The sequence below is a fragment of the Lagopus leucura genome, unplaced genomic scaffold (assembly GCF_019238085.1).
Source record: "Lagopus leucura isolate 7727_CA_CO unplaced genomic scaffold, USGS_WTPT01 Super-Scaffold_100024, whole genome shotgun sequence".
NCBI classification, from domain to species: Eukaryota; Metazoa; Chordata; class Aves; order Galliformes; family Phasianidae; genus Lagopus; species Lagopus leucura.
The window spans coordinates 4,951,974-4,965,031 of record NW_024962276.1 but is presented as its reverse complement, the minus strand read 5'-3'; positions in this window follow the sequence as shown (position 1 = coordinate 4,965,031).

The following is a 13,058-nucleotide window of genomic DNA, read 5'->3' as shown; positions in this document are numbered from 1 at the left end:
ATCACACTTATTTATAGCACAGAACAAAGCCAGCAAAAAAAAAAAAAAAAAAAAAAACAACAAGCCACCGAAAGCATGGTGTGTTCTCTCATTACAGCGGCGCAAAGCAGCCACAGAAGCGACCCAGCCTCACCCCATTGCACACAGCAGCAGGCACCATTCCCCATGCACAGATGGAACACACCCAGAGCTCAAGCACTGCAACCTGGCCCATGCCAGTGGTGTTCATGGGCTGAACTCCTCTCTGCAGCTTTTGGACCAACCAGATGTTCTGCAAAAGTCATTGGATCTGCAGCCAGTGAGCTTTTCTGACTGAGAGCAGATGTGTGCAAACTGCTAATCAATGACCACAGGAAGAACTGGCTCTTTTTATGTTGCATTCTTTTTGACAGTTTTTACCACTTAATATATATAATATAAAGGATGTGTTGGAAAAATCCACTGCTCTAAACTGAAGTACCTTCAGAACACGAGGGCACAGAAGGAGACAGTTTCTCCTCTCCCACCAATGTCAAATTTAAGAATGTTCTTGCTTTCACATCAAAATGAAAGCAAAACCACTCAAGGCATCATACCAGAGCCAGGATACATCCACAGCCAGCCAGCCAGCAGCCCAAGGCTATGAGCCAGCTCCCAACCCAGGGACACCTCTCTCTAAGCTGTGCATGCCAACCTCTGCACCCACACACTCAGACTGAGAGGGGAGGGTTCATTAGGTAGAAAAACCCTTTTTGACCTCAGATCCCAACCAGGGTTCACATCTTAAGTGGGAAAATTCATTCTGCACATGCATGGTCCAAGGTGGGCACTGACATGAAAGAAGGGGACAGACTCTTTATGGGGGGGCTGTTGCGATAAGAAAAGGGGAAATGGCTTTCAACTGACAGAGGGAAAGATTTAGGCTGGATGTGAGAAACTTGTTTACAGTGAGGGTGGTGAGACATTGCATAGGATGGTGGTGGTGGTACCCATCCCTACAGACCCCCCAGGGTCAGGCTGGAGGGTCTGAGCAGTGATGGAGCTGTGGGTATCCCTGTGCACTGCAGGCAGTGGGACCAGATGGCCTATGGGGGTCCCTTCCAACTCAAACCATTCCATGACAAGGGGGATATTTCTCATGGGATCTCTGAATGAGGGCTTTGCATGAGCTCCCAACCACCACTCCTACGTGCAGCCCATCCCATCACCCAGAACCCCACAGCCTGGCATCAGCTCCCCCACCCTGCAGGTCCAGGGTTTCTTTGCTCCGCCGTTGGTGCTCACGGAGCTGCATTTCAGAGGGCAGCACGTGGTGTCCTTGCTGGGGATGGGATGGTTTGGATTAATTTTAAATGTCACTCCTCCCAGAGTTGGGTTAACTCTACGTGGGGAGGGCTAAGCTGGCTGTCTGAAATACTGCTTTCAAGATGGCATTTTAAGGGATCCCAGAGTCATAGAGATTTGGTCTCTTACTTAAAAAAGCAGCCATGCTTTCAGACACCATCAACCCCAGCCAGAGAAGAGCCTGACCCAAAGAGCACCTGCAGGGAGAAAGGCCCAAATGAAAACATGGCTGTTTAGAAGAACAAATGTCTACCCGTATCCCAAGCTTTGCTCAGTTGGGGGCTGACAGCAGAGACAGCGCTGATGGAGTGCAGGGAGATGTAATTGTGGATGAACTTAACTCAGGATAAATGGGGCAATATAATTATAAAGAAACATTACATGTACTCAGAGCGGTTTTTAAGGAGAAATGAAAGAATCTTGCACAGATGCAGTATGTTTCCTCCGGGCAGTGGATGAAGTTTTCCCTATACACCTTGAATTCGTTCTCCATGATTGGTTTCAAGTACAACAGGCAAACAGAAAAGATGAAAAATATATCCCTGTCTCCATCTCCCACAGCAAAGGGAGCACAAAGGTAGCAACATTGGTGCAATCCAGTGGAAGCCTTCCTCCTCCTCGCAGTCTGAAGGTGCCAAGAGCTGCTTCCACCAGCCCACATGCTCCACTCCCAGGTGTTTGTTCCCTCCACTGCCACCTCTCCCCGCTCCCACATTTCCCAGGCAAAAATATGTCCATACTCAAACCCTTAACCCCAAGAGAACATAAAAATACTTAAGCTGCCGGAAGCAATACATCTTCCCTTCACGTGATGGCTTCGGCTTTTTTCCACTCCACGATTTGGATGCTGTGTTTATAAAGGCAGAAGACTGTTTACACAGGGTCCAGAAGTTGTTTAGCAAGAGGTCGGAGCTGCCAGCAGGGCTCGCTGGATGTTTGCATGGAGACATCTCACAAACCACCCTCTCCTTTCCCTCCAGCCCTTTGCAGATAGGCAGGATTGAAACAGTTTGGATAGTCGTCCGCACGTTGGTCCATTGGGAAAAGTATAGTCTCTCCTTGCTGGATAGAAATAATCAATGAGCATTTTAATAGAGAATTATCCCTTAGTGCTGGTAAGATTTACTGCAGAGGAATAGCCAATTCGATGGGTCAGAAGCCCCGGGTTGCATTCTGGTGTTTTTCCATAAGGCTGCTCCATGCCTGAGCCACGTCACCTCCCTGTCCTCGCAATGGGACACGAGCACATCCCTGTGATGGTGATATCTTTCATTCCTTCCTGGCTGAGGATGGTGCCTCAGCACTCTGCTTACACCCAGCGCTTGTCCCCGTGCCATTCTCTAGTGAGTTGAACCCCCTAAGCCATCCCCATGCTTGTAGGGTGTTTGGCAAGCTTGAGCTTGAACCTTTCCAAATGCTTCCCAGCACTGCATGGAGACAGATGGTTTGGAGCAGTCAGTCCCATCCATCCCACCAGCCTGAGACTTTGGATGTGAGGCCATCCATCACTCTGGGAGCTTCTGAGCCCACTGAGGCCATTGAGCACGTGGCTCTGGATGACGTGCTCCATTTATTTACTCCATGATTTCTCAGGGTGAGAAATCTTCATCACGGAGCCTGTGATGAAGCAGTGCTGAAGTGGTTTTGGGGACAACACGGAGCTACAAAGACTTAACCCACATTGCACCACAGACAGTGCATGTCCAGCCATTCCCAGTTTGGATTGGTGGCTTCACAGGGCTTCACGCACCACAGGCACCAAACTCACCAAATCTCAGCACCAGAGGCAGCGATGCTGATCACGTTGCCTTCCCAAAGGCACCCAGTGATTACCAGTGGGGCTCAGGCTGCCTTTTGTTCAGAGGACAGCCATCTCCACCACCGCTCAGCCTGCAGGGAGGGCACAGGAGGGGCTTGAGCTCAGCGGCTGTTTGTCAGAAACAAACTGATGCAAATCCTATTTGTGCAAAGCTGCTTAAGTGCTCTCACTGGGAGAGCAGACTCCTGGCTTGGTGTGGGGCACAGGTTGAGCAAGCTTGGGGAGAAGGCTTGGGGATGAGCAAGGTTACAGCCCGAACGTCACATCCCACAAAGGCTGGGAATTTGCTGCTCTCCAAGATTAAAAATGATTCACAAGGTCTAGGCTCAGTTACTTGTTTTTCAATGGTGCCTGAAAGGAAAATGAGTGCAGATGGGAAGGGTGGGTAATAAATAAATCCCCATAATTTCATCTCCCATTTGGACTGTGCGCACCCATCGACAGTCCGTGTCTCCAGTAAGCTGTGCTGCCATCAGGGGCTTTATCTGGGATGAAAAACTATTTTCAGGGCATTTCAGAGAACAGAAAATTTAGGCTTAGACTTGCAGTTATGAACAGCAAAATCCATGCTGCACGGCACAACAGCACAGCCTTGGGTCAACTGCAAAATCCAAGTTTGACCCTCCTCATTTTAACTTTGTTAGAGCTAGTATATATATTTATATGTCTATATATCTATACACACACACACACCCTATTCTATTTACAGAAGAGCCTGGGACAGCATTTTCAGGCAGTAATAAGACCCCTGGCTTGGACTGCACCAAGGCCCCAAAGCTCAAGGTGAAGCTGAGATCCAATGTGGACACCTCCTCTGCCCATGAACCAGAAGAGATCCATCTCCTGAGCAGGAATGGGTGAAGCTTTTTGTGTTTGCAGCTCAAGTCTCTCAAGCATGGTGTAGAACTGACCTGAATCCAAAATTTCCTGGCCAGAGTGAGGCTGAAACCACTGTGTGTTTTTTCCAGCATAGAGTGAAAAGTTGCTATTTCAAAAACAGCTATAAATCAAAGTTTAGCTTGCTTGTGCAAGGAAAGCTTTCTGATTTTGGAAGCACTGTTTTACTTATTGGCTCTCTGTGACAAAGCAGCTCCAAGCAAGTCAGCTGTCACTGACACGATGCCGTGTTTCTCTTTAATAATACATCTCCTTATGCCTTCCTCCCCTGGGAATAAACAGCAGCTTGCATCAGGGAACGCAGCAGCAGCGAAATTCAATTTCATTTCATTGAAATAATCAAATGCTTTGGGGTCACTTCAGTAGAACACTGCCATGCAAGTCAGGCTGACCTGATCCAGAGATACATCCATGCTGTGCTCCTGGCAGACAACACAGCAGTGCTCAAAGTGGGATTTGCAGAGCCCTCTGAGCACCAGAGTTTGCTGCACTCCCTCCTGCTGCAGCAAAGCACCCAGAGGCCTTGCAAGACCAAATCCACGTGTGGTTATACTTGTGTATTTGCAAAACCACTACGTGCCCATCCAATGCCCTCTATCACTCTGGTGCCCCGTGGATGCAGCTCTGATTTCAGCCTTCCCAATCAACCTGCTCTGACCAGCGCTTCCCTTCTCCCTCCCTTTCTCATTAGAGTGAGAATTTTTGGCAGGATTGAGGATTTTCCCATTTCCAACCCAACGATGAAGCCAAGAGCCTCACACCCAATCACCAGCTCAACACAAGGCCAGTAGCTGCTGATCCACCAGCGTGCCAGTAAAGTCTCTGCCATAAAATATTACATTCCCAGGAAGGTAAGGAGAGTAGAAGCAGCTTAAAATATTCCTTGGGATGTTTAAATAATGCAGCCCAGACAGAAAATGGGCTTGTTAAAGGAAGATGCCATCACATGCTCACTATATACCAATGGTGTGGGAGTTCCAAAGGGAAGGCAGGGAAGCAGCTCAGGTCACGTGGCTCTGGGAAATCCCAAAAGGAGCAGAAAGTGCTCTTCTAAATGCTTTTGTCTTTTTATTTTCTTTCTTTGTGTTTTTTGTCGTTGCTCTGTGCTTTTTTAAGCAACACAAATGGGATTAATATCCCTTGAAGAGGTGGAACAGGACAAGAAGAGCTCAAGCCTGCTGGAGGAAAGCAGGAGGAAGAAAAGAAGTGACAGGTTTCTCAAGGAAACATCAGGCCAGCTGAAGCTGACACAGATGGATAGCCCAACTCCTTGCACATGTAAACAGTGAAAGTTTGGGGCTAGGATTTGATAGACCAAGCTGGGTACACATCTTGCATCCCTTTCTTAGGGGATTTGGGCTCATTAGCCTCTGAACTTTGCTTCACAGCCATTTTAGAAAGACGAGTTGTGCAGATGAGCTGCAAATCAAAACACAGAGTGCCAAGAAGTCTCAGTAAGGAGACATGAGAGCACAGCTCCACTGAGCACCAGATGGCAGCAGGGCTGACCGAACACAAAGGCCTCTTCCCTACTTAGTCTTCTCAGCCCTAATCTAAAGCCCTTGCATCCTCAGCAAAGAGCTTACTTTCCTCAGTAAGAAGATGAGGCTGTTATATCTTGGAGAGCCACAAGAAAACTTATTTGGAGGATGAGATGAGACATCCCAAGACCCAACAGTCTCAGGCCTTGCACCAAATATCCCCAGTGTTGCTCCTCCGTCAGTGGGAACAGATCAATAGGTAGCCTGGGGTAGCCTATGCTGACCAGAAAAGAGGCAAAGCTCTTCAAAGGGATTTCAGGTGACCCTGAGCAGAGCTCAGAGCCCTAGAATAACTATTTTGCCAACGTGTGTTGACATTTGGGGCACAGGTGTGCAAGATATCCTGGTTCCCAAGTTCTAAAACAAACTCATGGGGGAAAGCTTTGGGTTTCTTTGCAGCACGCTAAAAGCTGTTAACAAGGAAAGAGTCCAGATTTCCATACAAAACCTTCAGAAAAAAATATCTGTGCTTGGCCACATTATGAAAAGGGCACATCAGGCATTGGAACGTCAACCCACAGCCACACCAGGCTTCCCCCTGCCTTGTGCAGGATTGCCCTGGACTTAAATAGAAGGAAAAACCTCATGAAAGCATCAGAAAGCTTCACTGCCAGGCACCTTCTGGTCCTCACTATCAAGGCAACAATCATCACAACCAGCCACATCTCCACTGCAAGCACAGGAGCAAGGCCAGCTGCCTGCAGATAAGTTATGAATGGAAGGATGGGTACTAAAGAAGGTTACAGGCATGATTCTTAGAAGGCACGAGAAGAAAGAGATCAAATCAAAGCTAAATGCTGCTGCTGTTCCTCTTGCTATAACCTTTGGTGCAGAAATAATCCAGGAGTGCTTTGAATTCCAGCTGCTCCCACAGAGAAGGTTTGGAAGCGCCTTATTTGGGATTCAAGCTACAGTGCAGAGCAGGGAGCACCAACAGCTTTCATCCACAGCACATGGGGTACATCAGAGTCTGCCTTTCTTCTTGGCCAGCCTGGAGAATTGTTTTAATCTTGACACCCCCAAGAAACCCTTCTAACTCATAACCACTCATTTATCCAAAATTGATGCAGAGATGCACAGCCGCCATGAAACAACCACAGAGCCTCACACCAACACTGCTCCACGCTGCCTTTATCCACCCTGTCCCCAACAGGGGCTCTTCCTCTCTTCTCAACCATAGGGCTTTTATCCCCATTTTGGACTCGAAGCACAAGGCAGACTGGAGCAGGAGCACGTGGTGTTCTCCAATAGCCGAGCTCAGGGTCTCCATCAGCCTCACCCTTCCCTGAGCTCACACCATTGCCAGAACTACAGACCTGATTCCTTTATTACAAAACCCCAACTGCAGAGATACAACAACGCTTATTCAGAGCTGCCTTCTCCTGATGCATCCCTAGCAAGGCATTTCCCAACTAGCAACAGCAGCCTTAAATTCTTCATGAACAGCAGTTAGTCGTGCCACAGTTTCCACTGTGTGCCATGAATTTTAATAGAAATACACACAAACTGCCATCCCTCAGCACCAGGCAATCAAGAACATGAAGTTTGTACAAGTGAGAGGTCCTACTGCTGGCTTTTCTTCCCTTTTTTCTTTGTTGCTGCCTGTTTTTAAAAGCAGTCACAGCAAATTTTTGCAGTGGGCGAGAGCATGGCTAAGCAGTTTGGGAATCTCCTTGGTTGGGTCGTGCATCACAGCAGGGCATCCTGCACCAGCATTTGTCAAAATTATGACAGACCAAAAGAGAAGATTCAAAAAGGAAGCAAAAGAAAAAGAAAAAAAGAAAGCCACACCAGTGCCACCAGCTGCCCTCACTGTTAGCAATGCTCCTGCGTAAGGAAGGCAAAATGCCCCACATGTACATTCTGAGCCAACCCAAAGACATTGGAGATCTTAAGTGCTCTTTCTACCACTGCTGGGGGAGGCTTTGGTAGTAAATAAATCGATCCCTTTGCTTTTCCTTTATGTCAGCCTCTAGAATGGCCCTGTTCAGACACTGTGCTGGTACCACACAGGCATGACTTCCCACAGGCAATGGTGATTCACCCTCTGGTTTCAGCACTTCTGGAAGTATGAGAAATTAAATTTCCCCAACGTATCCTTGGCATCTCCTCCCAGAAGGTTAAAACAAACTAATAAGCAGAAACAAACACTTTCTTTGCCAGGAGGAGCAGAAATCTATGCACGCACTCAGCACGCTCCTAAATGGAGAAGCCTAGGCAATGTGATGGGCTGACAGTTTAATGGAGATGTTCCCATTTCCAGGAATGGGCTTGTCGAAGGTTGTGTTCACTTCAGCAGCTTTCTGCAACAACAAAACCCTCAGATGCCTGTGGTTGGAAGTGACTTATTTTGGACCGACAGAACAATGAACAAAGCACCCTCTCTCTGACACAGGGAGCCCCACAGAGGAGTGTTTCGCAAAACCTTTTGGCAACAAGGGGACCCTCTGGTTTTGCAATCCTCACTGCACTTATGGGCAAAGCTGTGCGTCACATGAAATCCTGCTGGGAGAAGCTGGAAGCAGCCAGCATCACCAGGAAGCCCTCAGACAGACAGACCCCCGAGCTCCTCGCAGGCTGTGCCAGCATGGACTGGATATTAGAAATGCATTGGCACAGCTGCCCAGGGAGGCAGTGGGATCCCCAACCCACTGGAGGTGTTAAGAACTGTGGGGATGTGATCACTGGGCACGGTGGGATGGGGTGGGGTTGGGGATCTGAGATCTCTTTTCCAACCTGAATGATTGTATGATGCAGAAGCTCTCAGGGACATCACGCTTCCAGGGGAGCACCTGCAAGCTGCTCTCAGGAAACCTGGCCAGAAACAGCAGACATGTTGTGCTAACCCCAGATTGACATCAAGAACAAAGGTTGATGCTCTCTGCACCTCAACAAAGACCACTCAGCCCTAACCCAGCACAGTTCAGAGATTCCTGTAGGCAGCCAGATCAGCATAGCACCAGATGGGACCTGGAGCTTGCAGGAGTTCAGTGAAGAACCCAGTCATGGGAGAAACCCCACGTACAGAATTCTGTCTTCTGGGAGCCACATTCTCTCCAACATTCTCTCCAACTCGTTATGTTGTGGAAATCCAGATTTTGTTCTCGGGCCACAATGAGTTTAAGCTCAAATTTAGCTCTGCCTCCTGCTGCGATGCCACCAATGAGTCAAGGGGAAATTCTGATGCTGCAGTATCTGGTGCATCGACTCAAGGTTGTATTATTCACTGTTCACGCTCAGCCACTCAATTGTCAGCAGATCTGCTCAGATCCCAATTATTCAGCAACAGAGAAAAGCTTCGTTAAGTATTTTGACTTTTTCAGGGCAGCTGTGCCTGCACTGACAGTGTGCTACCCCAGCAAGTAGGGGCAGCGAACCCGAGCAGTGCTGGGCTTCAAACAGCCTCAAACACTGGGGACTCCTTGAAGTCACTGTGCTCAAACACAGCAGTTTTCTGTCTGCTCTAATCAACAGCAAGGTCCCTGCTGGCCTCCAACTGCACCCTGGATTGGAGATGATGATGGCCACTTCTCATGCCAGGGCTTTGCACTGCACTGCGGTCGCTTGTTTGCTCCAGGCATTCACAATCGTATCTGGGCAGCCACTTCGTGGGCAGAGCTTTTCTGCTTCAAACAGATCCCATCTGTGTCCCTTCAGAAGAAGCCAGTGAGACATTAACCACACAGACAGCTCCAACACCTTGTATGAGCACACGGCCACGACGGGCACTGCTGGGACATCTCCAGTGATGAAAGCTTCCTGTGTTCCTACAAACCACTTTGTTCATGCACAATAAAACAGCATAAATAATTCCAAGCCGGCTGTGCTCCCAAAGCACTGCACGGTGTGCCAGGGTTTGCCTCACTTGCTTTGCTGTCCTCTAACAGCCAGCGGGAGGTGTATGTGTGTGTTCAAGCAAGATGCAAAGCAGGGGGAGAAAGGAGATTTCCCTGATGCACTACAGCCAAGAAAACACAGAGATCTGACTTTACATCTAACAGGAGATGAGGAAAAACTCAAATCCTCAAACAAATAAATTAAATTAGGTACCTAACTCCTGTTGCTTTCAGGGCAGATAGGCACAGGAGCCAGGTCTTGGTCAAGAGGCATTCACTTGCTGCTAGCAAACGATTGAGTCATCTTCCTGGAAACAGCACCTCCCTCCTCCTGTATCAGTTCTGAACGTGGTTGACCCCACGCTTGTTTGCCAGCATCAACTCCAGGGATGATCCCTTTGGGGTCAGGAAGGCTTTGTGTGAAAAGAGAACACGCAGGCATCCAGGGGGAAAGATGGGATCACCCGAGGTTCCCCAGAACCCTGGGAACAGCCGCAAACATCGCCTTTCGATGCAGCACAGCCCGCACCGCGGCTCGCTTCGCCCCTCCCCCGGGTCGCCCCGCAGCCAGGCCGGGCCCCGCGGCTCCATGCCGGGCTCTGCCGCCCCCTGGTGGCGCCGGGCGGGCAGTGCAGGGTCGGAGCTCAACGCGTCCCCTCGGGAGGTTCGCAGTTCGTCCCGCGGCCCTGCGAGCCCTAAAAAAGCTCCTTGCAGAAGCTACGGACTCCTAAACTAAACTCATTTTCCCCATTGCTAGGTTTTTGCCCGCTGAGCCCGGTCTCGCTAGGGATCGCCTCGCAAAGCATCCCCTCCAAGCTGCTCCCGCCTTCCCCAAGGCTTAACCAACACAAACAAGCTTTCAGGCTCAAAGTCAAGTGCTCAGCCAGTCCTGGCTGCTTTAAGCCGAGCTCTCAGCCTACAAAAGCCTCCTCCCGAAGCACTTTTGGGATCCAGCTTTGCCACTCCATACAAACATCCAAACGAGGACATGCCCACTGCCCAGCACACCACAACCACCGCTTACTGAGACTTACCTGGGAGGAATCCAGCAGCTCGAGCTCCTTTCCCAAGCACTTCTTGCACTGCACTCACACCAACTTAGTGCCTAAACTGCCTCTCCCCCCTATTAAAACCTCATGTGCCTGCAGCACAATCATCACCTCTCCCCAGGCAGCTGAGCTGCAATCAGAGGTGATCAGCAGCTCCTGTGGCACACAATACAACCCACCCCCTGGGACTGGTCAGCAACCCGGCCTCAGCTGCTCAGCAAAAGGCAACAGAAGAAACTAGAATTCAGCTCTAGGACAAAAATCCTCCCGTTGGTGTTGAGCGCTGTGGATGAGCTCCAAGCGGCCACGTCTCTGTCTGTAGGTCGCAAAATTACTCTCCTTACCCATTTAGGCCAGCTAGGTAGTAATTTTGTTTATATGGGGCTCAGGGGTCAATAGGGAAAAAGAATCTCATGGGTTTATCAACGTTTTGCACTCTGTCACCTTGCCTGAGCTGCTTTAAGGCTGTCTCCTTCTTCTCCAGATCTGGTTGCATGGTAGGAGCAGACTGAGCATCTCCATGGCTTGGTTTGTGCAGAGCATAGAAAGGACACTGCCAGCCTCCTCGCTGCAAAGCCCCTTTTGTTCTACACTGGAGGTCAGATGATCTTTGCCAATCAATGCAGTGTATTGGGAAACACCTTCGTAATGTCTACGAAAGGTCCATGGATTTGATATCTTACATTGTTACTTGTTACTTAAGATGCATGAATCACAGTGCAAGGAGCAAATGATAGAGACAATGTAAGGAAGTCTATGCTCAGGTCCTTGAGTTTTAGCATGCTGTAAAGAAACATCTTTAAAGGATGAATGGGGAATATTGATTCTGCTGGGAAGCCCTCAGGTTAGGAAACCTCCACCAAGGTCACAGCACTTCAAAAGCCCTTTATAAAGGAGAAAACTGAGACACAGAAACACAAAGCAAGTTGCCCAAGTCACCTAACAAGGCAGAGCTATGAATCAAGAGTGCTGATGGGCAGGAACACTGCCTGCATCAGTGCTGAACAAAGATCCAAATCCAGCAACTCTGCACCCTGGTTCTTAGCATTTCTGCCATTTACTTAGCTGAACTTTTTTTCAACACAGCACTAATGGGCACCTCAAGGTCAGTGCTCCACATCTGAGCGGTTGGCAAAGGCTCACAGAGAAACTGCTCAAGTGAGCAAGGGCCACAAAGAAACCTTTGTCCACACGAGTCCTGAGGGATCTTCCAGGAGGACATTGGTGAGCTCAAATATCAAGTTTTTAAGTCATTGAGCTGAATGGTTAAAGGCAGACAGGCCCAAAAGAGTTTAACACATCTGTGTGGCTTTCTGCTTCTTGCTACAGATCTCTCCCAAGCAGTTCATCACTAGCAGCATTTTGATTAAGGCTGGATGGCAGAGAAAAGCTTGCAATCTACGTTTCAGCAGCTGCCAGCATACTTATTCATGTTATCTCCTAGCACAACATTTCCTTGAAACCCTTCTCTTTCAAAAAGGCAGCGACAGAAATCTGCTTGCAGGATGAAGGCGCTGCATCAAGACAGATGCTGCTCTTCATTTTCAGCAATGCTTCCACATAATACCAAAATATTTGGCACAAAACATCCGATTAAAGAACTGCCATGGCTGCTGGCAGATGGTGCTTCTCAGCCCAATCTGCAGCCGCCCGCTAACGTTGGATGTAATCTGATTGCAAACACTGTGCATGCATTTTTTCCAGCTGAACAACCTTTACATAATTTCTCATTTTAGTTTGTTAACCAACATTGCTGTTACGAAGTAAACAGCCCGATTACAGCGTTATCAAATGAATCCCTTCTGCTCACCCCACCCTTCCAGCTTTGGGAAACGTCCTGTTGCACATTAGCCCAGCAGCCGGGTTTTCTTCTGTTGCACCACCAGCATAAAACATCCCTCGGGCTGCTCATGCTATGAGGAGCCAGGAGAGGGCCCTGAAAGAACTCAGCTTAATGCTTTGGCACTGTATGACAGCAAGACTTTCCCTATGTAAGAGGTTTGTCAAGCACCCCCGACAGCCTTTGCTCTAGAAAAAAGACAAAGGATTAAATCATGGAACGGTTGGAGTTGGAAGGGACCCCCAAAGGCCATCTGGTCCCACTGCCTGCAGTGCACAGGGACACTCACAGCTCACAGCCCGGTCAGCCTGACCTCGGCTGGTTTCATTTATTGTTTTCCCTAATGGGAATTCACAGCTGATCCTCCTTGCTTTTACTCACACGTAACGCTACGCAGTAATAGCTCTGTACTATAATAGTAATAGAAACAGGATTTTCTTCAAGGAAGTTACACGTCTACAGAGCTTGCTGGACATACGTGTGCATTTCCCAACCAGAGGCTGCGTGTGTCAGGAGGGAGGGTTTGTTTAACAGGAAAACAAGCACAGACGTGTGCTAGTGTCTCTCTTCCTCACTGCTGACAGACTGAGTGCAGCAGAGGCCAAGAGGATTGCTCTGCTAACTCATAGTGATGGATGAACTCAGAGACCATGCTGGCACAGGGCGTTTGTGCTAACTCTGGACAGATATATCAGAACTAGTCAGGCTTCCTACAGCCAGACCAAAGGGATTTGGTCACAGCTATTCTCTTAA